Source organism: Choristoneura fumiferana, chromosome Z, assembly GCF_025370935.1.
Source record: "Choristoneura fumiferana chromosome Z, NRCan_CFum_1, whole genome shotgun sequence".
Classification (NCBI taxonomy): domain Eukaryota; kingdom Metazoa; phylum Arthropoda; class Insecta; order Lepidoptera; family Tortricidae; genus Choristoneura; species Choristoneura fumiferana.
In genome coordinates this window covers 8,318,134-8,331,759 of record NC_133472.1, presented here as the reverse complement: position 1 = coordinate 8,331,759, position 13,626 = coordinate 8,318,134, and the positions used below count along the sequence as shown (strand labels likewise).

General features: G+C 36.1%; 1 long non-coding RNA gene and 1 pseudogene across 1 annotated transcript in view; one reads left to right on the top strand and one right to left on the bottom strand.

Moving 5' to 3' along the window:
• LOC141438363 (uncharacterized) overlaps positions 1-13,626 on the bottom strand; it is a 319,118-nt gene that overhangs the window by 112,427 nt on the left and 193,065 nt on the right. The gene's annotated exons all lie outside the window — the stretch shown is intronic.
• Positions 9,250-12,776, top strand: LOC141438624 (protein arginine N-methyltransferase 1-B-like; annotated as a pseudogene).

The window sequence follows — 13,626 nt, the reverse complement described above, 5'->3', positions numbered from 1 at the left end:
GATAGGTCTCTTAAAACCATTAGGTGGTTGCTAAAACGATTTTCCCATTCAGTGATTAGTTGCGAAATATTTACTTTAGTGCAAATTCATTCATTAAAATCGAGCGTCTGCCCCCCCCCCCCCCGCCCTAAAAATCTAAACCGGTGAAAAAATTCAGGATGGTAGTAAGTACAATCAAACTTACAAGGAAACTTATAACGGCTAAGTTTGCTTGAGTTATTAGAAGTCTATGAGTAAATACCAGCCTAAGTATAAAATATATACTTAAACTTGAATATTCCGTACAAAATATGAAATCCTTACAAAAATATTAAGTACTTCTTTTTTCGTAAAGGCTACGGAACCTATTTCGGGCGTGTCCGACACGCTCTTGGCCGGTATTTTTTTTCACAACAACATAGCGACTTGCCGCGCGTCATAGCTCCGAAATACAACCAGACAACCACTGAGAGCAGGCAGACCGATTCGTTTCACATGAGGAGACGCCATACTTTGAATATGTACTAAAACTGACCATTTCTGTTACTTATCGTTTTTTTTTTCGCAACAATGAAGCCTTTTTCATGCGCTATATCTCAAAGTTGCAAGTTGCAACCATTGAGAGCAGGCAGACCACTCTACAACACATAAAAATTAATCTAACCGTTTCCATGATCGTTTTAAAAAATCCTGTCACCTCTCAGTCTCATAGGTCTTTTAAAACCATTAGGGGCTTGCTGAAACGATTTTCGATTCAGTGATTCGTTTGCAAAATATTCAACTTTAAGTGCAAATTTTCATTAAAATCGAGCGTCCCCCCCCTCTAAAATGTAAACTGGTGGGTAAAAAATCAGAATAGTAGTAGGTATATCGAACTTACGAGAAAAACTATAACGGTTAAGTTTTCTTGAGAATTATTCCGTTTCCAAGAACGTTTTAAAAAACCCTGCCACCTCCTTAGACTATATCCAACGACACCCCACACTACAAGGTTGGATGAGAAAAAAAACATTCTCACTTTACGTATGGTACTCAAAAGAAAAATATTTTAAATTTTTATTGTACCATTTTGTCGGCATAATTTAATATATATTACTGCAAAATTAAGTACGGATTTCTAGCATTGATAGTCCCTGAGCAAAGCTGCGGATGGACAGACAGATAGGGCGAAACTATAAGGGTTCCGTAACTATAAGAGAACCCTAAAAACCAAGTAGATGACTTACATGCTGAATTGTATATAGCGAACAATGAACTTTCTAAACTTTCATTACAAATTTCCAAGCTGAAAAAATCAAATGAATATATTTACGGTCTGTTCGAAGTGTCAGGAAACGGTTACCTAGTAATAGCATTGTTGATGTTGATAAGTTTGTTGAAAAAGCGAGGCCATAGAAGATGCGATTTCCGAAGTAAAATTAAGTACCTACTCCCGCGCGCGAACTATACCTTCCGCCGCCTAACTGCCTAAAACTTCATTGCCCCGACTAGTACCACAAAAACTATAAAGGTATAATTCCAATAATTGAATAGGCACTATAAGGTAAGCGATTCCAACACAATCCGGGAGAACGTAAGACGTCGCATAAAAAATGTATCTCAAAAATGCGTCAAACAAAACTGAGTATTAAGTAATGAACTTTTAGGCAGATTTATATGGCGCGTGGCGTGGTATTATATAGACAGCGAGCGGCGCTTTGCGATCGAGAGAGCCGCCGCGCCGCGCCGCGCGAGTTTCGAGAAATGCGGCCGAGCGCAGCGTTACTACCGGTCCGCACGGTACCACTGGTTCGAAAAACTTCAGACTCGAACGAAAACTTGAAACGTGATAAGCGCGTTCGGTGTTCGTATTGTAAGTTTTATGGTCATGTTGCAGCGATTGTCGTAATTTACAAAATAAAGATGTAAACAGCATATCGTAAACGCCGATTCCGACGGCTTAGTTTGTAATACGTGGCCTACCCGATACGTTGTTATTGTCATTAATGTACAATAAAACAACTAGACTCCCAAACGCTTAACAAAAGTTCCTCTAAAAACGTCCGAGCGGCGTTGTGTATACGTAGACATCTATTTATACCGACAACAGTAACAACATTCATTGAAATTAACGCCTTATTTCGTAGCAGTAATGTTTAATGTAATTTGTAAACGATCGTTAGAAGTAGTGACATGACGTCACGTGCTGGAAACAGAGTAAAGAATTCTGTTGAGTGGTCATGCGAAAAAAATTAACAAATTGATTAAATAAAAAATAGTCTTTATTTTTTAACCTACTTCAAAAAAGGAGGAGGTTCTATGTTCCAATGTTTGTATTTTTTTATGTATGTTCACCGATTACTCAGTCAATTGTGGACTAATTTTCAAAATTCTTTTTTATTTGAAAGAGTATTCTTTTGAGGTCGTCCCATTGTAACTAAGTCAAGATCTGATGATGGAATCCTAGGGAAATCGAGGGCAAACCTCAAATTTATAGGGCACACCTATGGCGATTTTGGCATTTTAGCTTTAAGATATCGACCCATTCAGTGTGAAATGTAGTCAGTCAGTCAAAATATCTTTATTAAATTCAGGCTGTAACATGCACTTATGAATGTCAAAAAAAGTCTACCACCGGTTCGGAAAAAACCTACAAAAAAAGTAAAAGCCAAAACTCCATTTTTCAGAAGCAAATAAAAAATGGTGACATCTATTTTTGCATCTTCTTTTGAAATATTAGTTATAATGAACCACTAAAGCTCATTATCTTAGGTTTTCGAGTACTTTATTACAGAGAAACCCAAAATAAGTAGTTTCAATAGTTCCATAGCATTGCTTTTACTACCAAAAAAAATCATGCAACTGGGTTTGACGACATTTTTTTCAAGCTTTGCATCGTTTACTGATGCAAAAGTTTGTTGTGAAAGGAAACAACATTGGTTTTGTCGTAGGTAATTTTGTATTAAAAGACAAATGAAATTAAAGAAAGTGTAATTAAGTGTAGTAAATGCAGTAAACATTTTAGAAAAAACATGTAATTTAAAAGTCTTTCATTTATCCAATGTACATTTAATAACAAAATAAAAGAATATCAAATTAAAATCAGCATAAACTTTAAACCATGCACAGGATATGCAGTTTAATCGAACTTGACTCGAAAGATTTTATGATTCTCTGTATTACTTTAAAATAAACCAGTCGCTATTGAAAAAAAAGGTGTTGTACTCGTATGTTAGTCACTAAGCAAGAAGAAAAATAACAGTGTGTAAAACGCTCAGTTTTTGATTGTGTATCTATATAATTAGTCTTTTAGAGGAAAAACTTAATAATTAAGTTTTTTATCCATATTTACTAAAGATCTAAACTAGCTACATTACTATAATAGACATAACGTAAACTTTGATAAAACTACAAAACAAATAATAACCATCCATAAATAGTACAACATTTTATCGGTGAGTTTCGTCAAAATGTTGCAATCTACCTTTTACAGATAATTCTTTTAAAGTTTCTGGAGCCAAAATGGCAAAAACGGAACCTTTATAGTTTCGCCATGTCTGTCTGTCTGTCTGTCTTTCCGTCCGTCCGCGGCTTTGCTCAGGGAGTATCAATGCTAGAAAGCTGTATTTTTGCACGGATATATGTGTGTCTACACAACATGCCGACAAAATGGTACAATTAAAAATTAAAAAAAAAATTTTTTTAGGGTACCTCCCAAAGACGAAAAGTGGGATTTTTTTTTTTCTCATCCAACCCTATTGTGTAGTGTAGGGTATTGTTGGATAGGTCTTTTAAAACCATTAGGGGTTTGCTAAGACGATTTTTCGATTCAGCGAATGTTTGCGAAATATTCAACTTTAAAGCGCAAATTTTCATTAAAATCGAGCGTTCCCCCCTCTAAAATCCCCAAGCCGGTGGGTGGAAAAATTTGAAAAAAAAAGGATGGTAGTAAGAATATCAAACTTTTAAGGAAAACTATAACGGCTAAGTTTGCTTGAGAATTATTAGTAGCTTAAGAGTAAATAGCAGCCTAAGGTATAAAATATACCGAAACTGTTCACTGGCCCTGTCACGTTCCATCTTTTATTTTATTTTTTATTTACTATCACTTGTTCGTATAATTTAATACGACCAATGATCGCTTTGTTTGTATTTGCACGCACCATATCTTCATAGACCTCTTCTGTACTGGTTCTGGCAGAATATCAGCGCTGCGGTCTCCGCAGCTTTATTGCTGAGTCAGCGCCCTTTCTTTCCACAACACATGGCCTGCTCGTTGTGTATTTTTACATGTATTTATAGTTTTATGTAAGTATGTACGTACACACACTCGTATGCATATGTGTGCGCGTGTGTGGGTATGTGCATGCTGCATATATATATCCCAATAAAACATTTTGATTGGTAAAGTATCAATAGTTTTTAACTTTGTAGTTTAACTTTAATGAATGATAATTATATGTATATTTTTAAATCTTGTAATGCTATTCTGTGTTGTGGATGAATAAAGTCATTTCTATTCTATTCTATTCTAAACTATGGAAGATTCCGTAGAAAATACGAAATCCTTAGAAAAACATTTCTTTATTTTTATTCGTAATGGCTACGGAACCCTATTTTGGGCGTGTCCGATACGCTCTTGGTCGGTTTTTTATTTTATTAATAGTTCTCGGCAAAATTCATTTTAAAATCGAAGAATACCGACAGCTATTAATAACGTAGATAGACTGCAATAAGTTCCAGTCCATATTTTTGTTGACATATCGACATTTACTATCGTACTTACCATAAAGATGATTCTAAAGCAATATTGTGGCCAGATACGAGGTTGTGAAAGTAAGTGGTCGATATGTATTTTCAAGGCGGCATCCGTTCACGATAACGTTCGAATTTCAAAAACTCTTTCCAGCCAAGAGCATAAAAAGCGACTTTCCACGCAGATTTCGAGGTTAAAGACAGCTTTTTCGAGCTAGTGAGGTGAATTTTTCTTTATTAAAAAGCTACTTTGTCTCACGGAGTGCGCAAAATGCGATTTTGCTCACTGATTTTTCATAGCAAAACCTGCCTGTTTGAGCTGCTGAGGTGAAAAGGTCTTTTTCTTTCCTTTATAGTTTCCCGACACGGGAATCGAACCCCGGGACCTCAAGCTTCGTAGTCAGGTTCTCTAACCACTAGGCCATCTGATCGTCTAAATCTAAAATATTATTATCATTATTTCCATTATTGTCTCTCAGCTGTAAGTAATTGAGAAAATACACAATTAATATGTATATATCTAAAAGTCTGTTTAAGTAACAATATCAATACGTGTATTAAGAAACAATAATCTACATTTTTAACTCACACGCAAAGTTGGTTTTGTACTTTTGACGAGTCTTCTGAAACCTTTAACTGTTATATATGTCGGCGGCCGATCGTAAAATCCGCCAGATCACGAAATTCCTAGTTGGCCAGGCATATCTGTCACGATGTGCCTGAGAAACAATACGGCAGATCGATTAGAGCAACGCATTCGACGATATTCCTAGCTTTATACCGGGCACATCGTAAAATAGTTTCTTTTTTGGCCACTGGTGGCGCTGTGTATGCAATGGCGGCCGTGTCCAGCTGACCGGTCGTGTTTGTTTAGCGCGTGAAAAATGTCGGCGTCGCAACAAAATGATCCTTAAACCGAAACTAGTGATTGAATTCAAAATAGAAGTGCAAAGAAGCTTTTGAACATCAGCTCCGTTCTTTTTATGTGAATCAAACGGATTCTGTGCATAATATGAAAAAACCATGGACGTCTGCCCGTATTTTAGAGGTTAGTATTTAGTTGATAAATAAAGTATTCACTAGTTGTTATTTATTTATATAGAAATTTAGGCACGACGAGCGAAGCGAGGAGTGGTTAGTATTAATTGTGATCACGACGCACGAGCCGAGCGAGCGAAGCGAGCGAGCCGCGGTAGCGGCCGGCGAAGTGCCAGAACCGATATGGCGGCGTTTCATGATATGCCTAGGAATTTCATGATCTGCCTAAACTGGCCAAATCATGAAATGGCGGCGCTTCATGATATGCCTAGGGATTTCATGATCTGCCTAAACGTCACTAGGCAAATCGCTAAACGGTGAGTTTTGAACGATATGGCGGATGTCCCTTAGCCAATTCATGAAATGGCGGCATTTCACGATATGCCTAGGAATTTCGTGACCTGGCGGATTTTACGATCGGTCGCCGACATATCGAAGTGTAATTAAACGAAATTACATTTTTGAACATGCATCCTTTTGAATTAGGATGGTAGTGTTCTGATAATTTAATAAACTTTATTTTAATTTCTTTTTTCGTTATATTTGAAGTCGCCCGCTCTTCTCCCACTAAGTACTTCTTTATCTGCAACTACGACGACTATGACTTCAGATTCGGACCACCCAAAAGGATTTGTCGTTGTCTCGAAAGTCTCGAAATTTCGAGACTCCCGGGACTGAAGATAAAGTCTCGTCTCAGTCCCGCCCGAGACTCAAATATTTTCCAAGACTGGACGCCCTAATCGGAACACATAACGGACCCTTTACTTGACTTGTAAAAATCTTCACCTCGGTCTCTTGCTATAATCGCTGTCCATTCAGAACACCGTATAGGATTCCGTGGAAAACTAAAATAATCAAAAAAAATATTTAAAATACGAACCTGTATGTGTCAAATAACTAAATTTAGTAATAAATGAAATAAATAAAAACCATTTTTTTTTTGCTATAATACAACATATTTCATATTCGTTTATGTTTAACTTCATGTTGTCAATGTATTAATGTTAAAAAAAGCCAGACAAAATTAATATAGTATCCTTTCTCAATAAATTTAGTAACACAGCAATTATAAATGAAAATAATAAAAAAAAAAAGTTAAATTAATTATTAAAATTACGTTCAACAATAAAAAATAGAGTATTCAAGTCCACAGCTTTCTCCACTCCGCGAAAGCTAGACTGTCTCTTTGTTCTCGAGAGTTTGATTAAGGTGCGAAAAAGACATATACGAACACGGGGCGAGCAATTTTGTTTTAGCAATTGAAATGTAAATTTTTAGCAAAATGCTAAAAAAACATCAAGATAGTTATGCAATTTCGTAAATTTAAAGGAAACTTAAAATACGACACTCCATCCTTTTTAAGAGTGGATCTGCTGTCATTTGCACAGTTTCGCCGAAAACTTTGTCATTGCGTGGCTTGTAATGTAATCAACGCGCGGTCGAAACACAACTCTGCAGGGCTACTACGAAACTCGAAAATCGAAGTTCGTATCATACCGTCCCTCTCGCTCGCTCTCGTATTAAATAGTATAAGTGCCAGAGGGACCCACGACACGAACTTCGAGTTTCGGGTTTCGTAGTAGCCCTGCAGGAATGAAACAATAGTCGTCTACCTCACCTACATACTATGAGTTCCATCCTGCTCGGTCGTGCTGAGTCACCGACTTCGAGCTACTAGGTACAGTCACCAGCCCCGATATCCGACACAACAAGTCTGCATAAATATCTGATACGACTCTATTTCTAGGGCCGGAAGGACGTGTCAGATATTTTTGCACACTCCGCTGTAGCAGATATTAATGCTGGTGACTGTACCTAAAAAAATATTTTCAAGGGATTTGTAGTCGGTTCCATTTTCCGTTATTTTTTTATTTTTTTGGAGTTCGTTTTTCTTTTTGTTATAATTTTTCTTTATTTCTCACATTTTAGTGATTCGTAGCCAAAGAACATCTCTCAACGATTCCATTAAGCCCAAACACGGCTTAGTTACGTTGTTTTATAACAGAGTTCCGTTGCCTACCTTCCGGCTTCAGCATCAGATCAGTTCGAAAAATCATTAACTTAAAGCTCCTTCTTAGTCGCTTATCTAGGTATATTCATCATGATCGTTTATAGACGAGCGAGCATTACTTAGCTTTGATGAGTTCCATTGGTCATCACGGTCTTCTTCATCAGGTACAAGTTACCAAATGATACTTTCTGAATGTAAATGCTTATTTTAATGCTAAAAATGCCAAAATCGCCATAGGTGTGCCTTTAAAATTTGAGGTTTGCCCTCGATTTCCCTAAGATCCTATCATCAGATCTTGACTTGGTGACAATGGGACACCTCAGAAGACTATCCTTTCGAATAAAAAAAAAAATTTTGAAAATCGGTCCACAATTGACTGAGTAATCGGCGAACATACATAAAAAAAATACTAACATTGGAACATAGAACCTCCTCCTTTTTTGAAGTCGGTTAAAAAGTCGCCAGATAAGTCGCTAAACCATTTTTGTCGTCAAAACCTTTTTGGTCGCTAACACTTAAGCAAAAATCGCTAGTTCTAGCGACAGTCGCTAAATTGGCAACACTCGGTAGCATAGCAAATATTACCGAAATGTTACTTGGGTATCGTTATAATAATGTGAATTGGGTAACGTTAACTAGCCCTACAATGTAAAGTAAATTTACCGGTAAAAATAACGTTAATCAGGTAACGTTACTATATGTTAAGTTACCATTTAACGTTATATTTTTTTACCGGTACTAGGTATATGTATGATTTTTACCGTTATTTAACGTTACTTATAGTGTGAATTTGGTAACGTTAACAAGCCCTGATATAGTGGGAGTTTTTTTTTATGATAGCAAAGCAATGGCAAAGTAAAACAAGGTAAAATGTTGCCATTTCAGCAAGTCAACTTGTGCTTGTGGTCCAGTGTCGCCACCTTAGGGTATTTTACCCTAACTTAGGGTATATTTACTATTTTGGTAAAAGTTTTTCTAATAAAAGACGATTTCAAGAAAAAAATACTGCAGATGACATAGAAGCCAAGACTATTATGGACGCATTCCAAGAATGTATCGGAACGGTGTCGATAGTTCAGCTATTAGTTTATTAATAAATCGCATTTTTTACTTTCTTTTTATTAAAAAAAAATTTAGGGTAAAAAAAGAAAATGTGCCTAATTTAGGGTAGCGTTAGGGTTAAAAAATATCTGAGGTGGCACCACTGTTGCCACAATTTGAAAAAAAAAATTGCAAAGTAATGCTTGGTCTTGGTCGCGTTTGGCTTCAAAGCATTTTTGTAATATATAGAATTGTAATTATTCGTCTGCGTAGTCTAATTTAGTCCACTCGAGTTAGTATTAAGCAGTTTGTGTGATAATATTCAATCAGGATAAAGGTGGTATATCTATCATCTGCTACATATCGATTCGGCGTATATAACGTACATAGCTAGGTTATAATTAGATTTCGGCATTTTCCATTTTGTGTTAATTTAACATGGAAGCATGGATGTCGCGCAAGATGGTGCCTCAGCTGCGACCACGCCTGTGTTTGAGAATGGTAAGTGCTTCATGTGAACACCATGCTTGATTTTTGCCAAAACGTGTTTTTTTTTGCGAACAGTAAGTCCGATTTTTTTTGCTTTAGGGCCTGATAGAGTTTACTGCCGAGGAGATGACCTCCAGGGATTATTACTTCGACTCGTATGCTCATTTCGGCATCCACGAAGGAAATGTTGAGGATGAAGTTCGTACCCTCACATACAGAAACGCCATGTCCACAATAAACACCTGTTCAAGGGAAAGTAAGTTAAAACATTTTCTTTCTAAGATTTCTTCGCTTCTGGCTTTAATCCACCAAAAATGACGTATCCATTACATTTTCTAAGCGAAAAATTTAGTTGTTAAGCTCATCATTTTAACCTACAATATTTCTATATAACACGAAAAATGCTCTTAAATAATGTGTTAATGTTAAGTGTCAAGGAGAGTTCTTGGGGATTTGGATTCCACGCAGAATGGCCAGCCTCCTGTACCACAAAAGTTACCAGTGCAACAATTCTACAAAATGTTAAGTTCCTCTTAGCAAAACGTCACAATTTTGTAGAAATGTAGCACTTGTCACTTCTGTAGTACAGGGGCCAGGTTATTTGTTGGCTCTCAGAGCCAACATCTCATAGTCATAGTACAACGTCTTTGATCTGTCCCTTGTGTAGGGAACTGAGCGAGCACCCATGAATAAAGGGTGTATGGATGCAATATGGTGACAAAAGCATAAGATGGATAAGACTTATTAAACTTCGATTAATATTTTTGTGTCAAATGTATAATCTTCCTAATAATGGTGAAGTATCACTTTACAAAAACGTAGTACAAGGTGATTTTCCCTTACATAAGTGGATAGTGAACTATAAAAGGAATGCTATATAGAAAAAAATACGATTATTTACTACAACAATAAAATTATCCAACTGTTTTTCAACTATGTTCTCTTTTTTAAACCAATTGTAGTCATATCCATATTACGTATATTGTTTGATATGATTTTGATGTAGATTGCATCCGTCGTCTGGAGTGTTCAAAGCCTCCATAAAAATAAGAAAATAATAATGAGTCAACCTACATACTCATTTAATTTCTACAATGGTTTTTATTTAACTTTACAATGTTCATATCGGTCAACTCTAGTGGCACTACCTATACTATAATATCACAATAATAGGATAGTAAGATTAACATTTTTTTTTTAAATTTTGAAACCAAAAGTATTAAACTATTGACTAAGTGCATGGTCATTCTGCAATTAAAGTTTTGGAGTTTTTAGTTAATATATTATCAATGATCCTTATCAATTAGTGAGGGTTTAGGATTTGTCTTGATTTGATTTATTGAATAAATGTTTGAATTGAATTTGTCCTGCTCTTGTCTCCCAAGTCACCCAGTTATAAAGCTAAAAAGACTGCATTCTCACTCAATAACTTAATTACAGACCGTGTTAGACATAGGCTGTGGTACGGGCATCCTTCCATGTTTGCTGCCAAGGCTGGAGCGGCCAAGTTATTGCTGTGGAGTGCTCCAACATTGTGGACTATGCTCGCAGATTGTTGAGGCCACAGAGCTGATGACATCATCGAGATTGTCAAGGGAAAGGTCTGTGAACTTTACTTTTCCAAATAAAACCCAATATGACTTTCAGCAATTAAGACATACCTCTCAACATACATTGGAAATGCATATTTGTGTCTGTATATCCTGCCATGTGATAGTAACAACTATCTTTTGGTCATAATACAAGTTTTTGGTCAACAAAACACCAACATATCCATCTCACTCTTAGAACATCTACTTTGTATGTTACTTGACAGTTATTTTTAGACTCACGATAAAAAAATACCTTTAATAGTTGTACTTTTAATTGTAATTGTTTGTATTAGTTGTGATGAATAACTTGTAAACTATTGATTAAATCTTTTTTATTATTTATTGTTAGTAAAAGGTAAAACAGTACAATAAAAAGTATTCTAAAAAGTTATTCTGTAATATTCTATATCTTAATACTAAAATCCCAGTGCTTAAATGAAATTAAGTTTGATGGAAATTGAAAATACAAACTGAAATATAGATGCACAGAAAAACAGAAAATAAGACCATCACTGGGAATCGAACCCAGGTCCTCGGTATCCGTACCATCATCTATATTTCATCTATATTTCTGTATCGTGCATCTATATTTCAGTTTGTATTTCAATTTCGGTTTACGGATGACCGTAAAAGTAAAATTTGGAATTGAATAAAAAAATACAAAAAGATTCCAAAAACCAATCTTAAGTTTGATGGATTTTGAAACAGGTGGAGGAAGTGACTCTGCCGGTGGAGGAAGGTGGACATCATAATCTCGGAGTGGATGGGCTACCTGCCTGTTCTACGAGAGCATGTTGGACACTGTGCTTACGCTCGTGATAAGTGGCTACAACCTGATGGCATGCTGTTCCCTGACAGGTCAGTCACCCATGCATTTTGCAATAGGGAATATGCATGGGACACTTCTCTGAAACAATTTAACATAATACAAAACGGTATAAAATAAAGGAATGACCTAAATGTTTCCTTTTCGTAAAAAATATTAATTCATTAAGCATTCCTTCTCTTTCTATAAAAATGTTTGGCATGGACTTGCTGAGGTAGCCATATAATATGAAGTTCCTAGTCCATATGGATCTCTGTCTAATTGAAAATTAAAAGGTAATAGCTTTGTTGGATTTTAGATATTTAGAAATTCTTTTACAACTCTGTCAGACAATAAATGCGCGGTTCTCTCGAGGTTTTTTGGTTATCAGAATAGCATGTTTTGCGAATGTGCACTTTAGAGAAAGTGTATTTAATAAGCCTATGCTACCATAGGTTCGGATTACACTGGCCCTGAAGGGTAACTTTGGCTCGTAGGAGAATTATAGCTCTTTGCCATGTGATTGGTGTTGTGATTGATCAATCACATTTTTAACCCCCAACGCAAAAAGGGGGGTGCTATAAGTTTGACCGCTGTGTGTCTGTCTGTCTGTGGCACCGTAGCTGTTAAACGGGTTGACCGATTATAATGCGGTTTTTTTTATTTGAAATCAGGTTTTCTAGAGATGGTTCTTAGACATGTTTCATCAAAATCGGTTTAGCCATTTTTGAGACATTGAACTTTGAAGTGAGTATTATGTTTTTATTGGACCCTTCTTTATGTGGTTTTCATATGCGCCAAAGTAACCCTCCAATGACCTTATGGTATATTCTTTAACTGTGGTGTATTTTTCAGATGCACTCTGTTCATCTGCGGCATCGAAGATCGTCAGTACAAGGACGAGAAGATCAACTGGTGGGACGACGTGTACGGATTCGACATGAGCTCCATCCGCAAGGTGGCCATCTCGGAGCCACTCGTCGACGTGGTCGACGCCAAACAGGTCGCGAACACCGGCTTTTTTTATTTATTTTTTAAAAAAAGGATTCCAAACTGTAGTAATGTTATTAAACTAGCTTTCCCGTAAAAAAACTATCCTATGTGCTTCTTCGGGACTTAAAATATCTGTGTACCGAATTTCATCTAAATCAGTTTAACAGTTTAGATGTAGAGAGAGAGAAGTACAAATAACAGACGTATAAACTTTCGTATTTATAATATAGTTGCGTGTGTGTGTGTCGTCCTGCATGCGGATTTGATCAAAAAAAAATTCGTAGCAGGTGAAAATTTGAGCAAACGACCTGTTGTACAGTCAAACAAATTGAATAATGACAAGGTGGTGGAAACCTTTGTGCTACTAATGTCATTTTGGCATCTCATACTTTTGTCAAAAGAATCGACTATAATTACTTGTTATAAAATGTAGATGTGCATTGGTTATACTGTACAGTCACCTACATTAAAATCTGCCACAGGGAAGCGTGACTAAATATCTGACATGACGGCCCTAGAAATGGAGTCTAGTCATAGTCTAGATATTTTTGCACACTTTGTTGTGTCTGACATTGATGCTGCTGACTAAATAATACTGCACAGAATTTCATATACGAAAAATGACGTAACCTCTTGTATGCCAGAATAAAAAAAAAGAAAACTGCATTCAAGTCTTGTTTGAAAATAATACCAATTTCACGTATTGAAATATTAATGGAAAAAGATAGCCTTAACTTTGGCACATAATATCTAAGTTCCATTTAAATTCTGTGCACTAGTACATACAACAGGTAATTTAAAGGTAAACCGGAAATATATGACTATTGTCAAGAGGGCGCTATTGTTCTTATTTATGGCAATGTGTTCTTATTTAGTCGGAACAATGATATTTTGACTTGTCTACAACGTTTACTTTTTAGCTCTGATGTTATGTGGAAGATTTT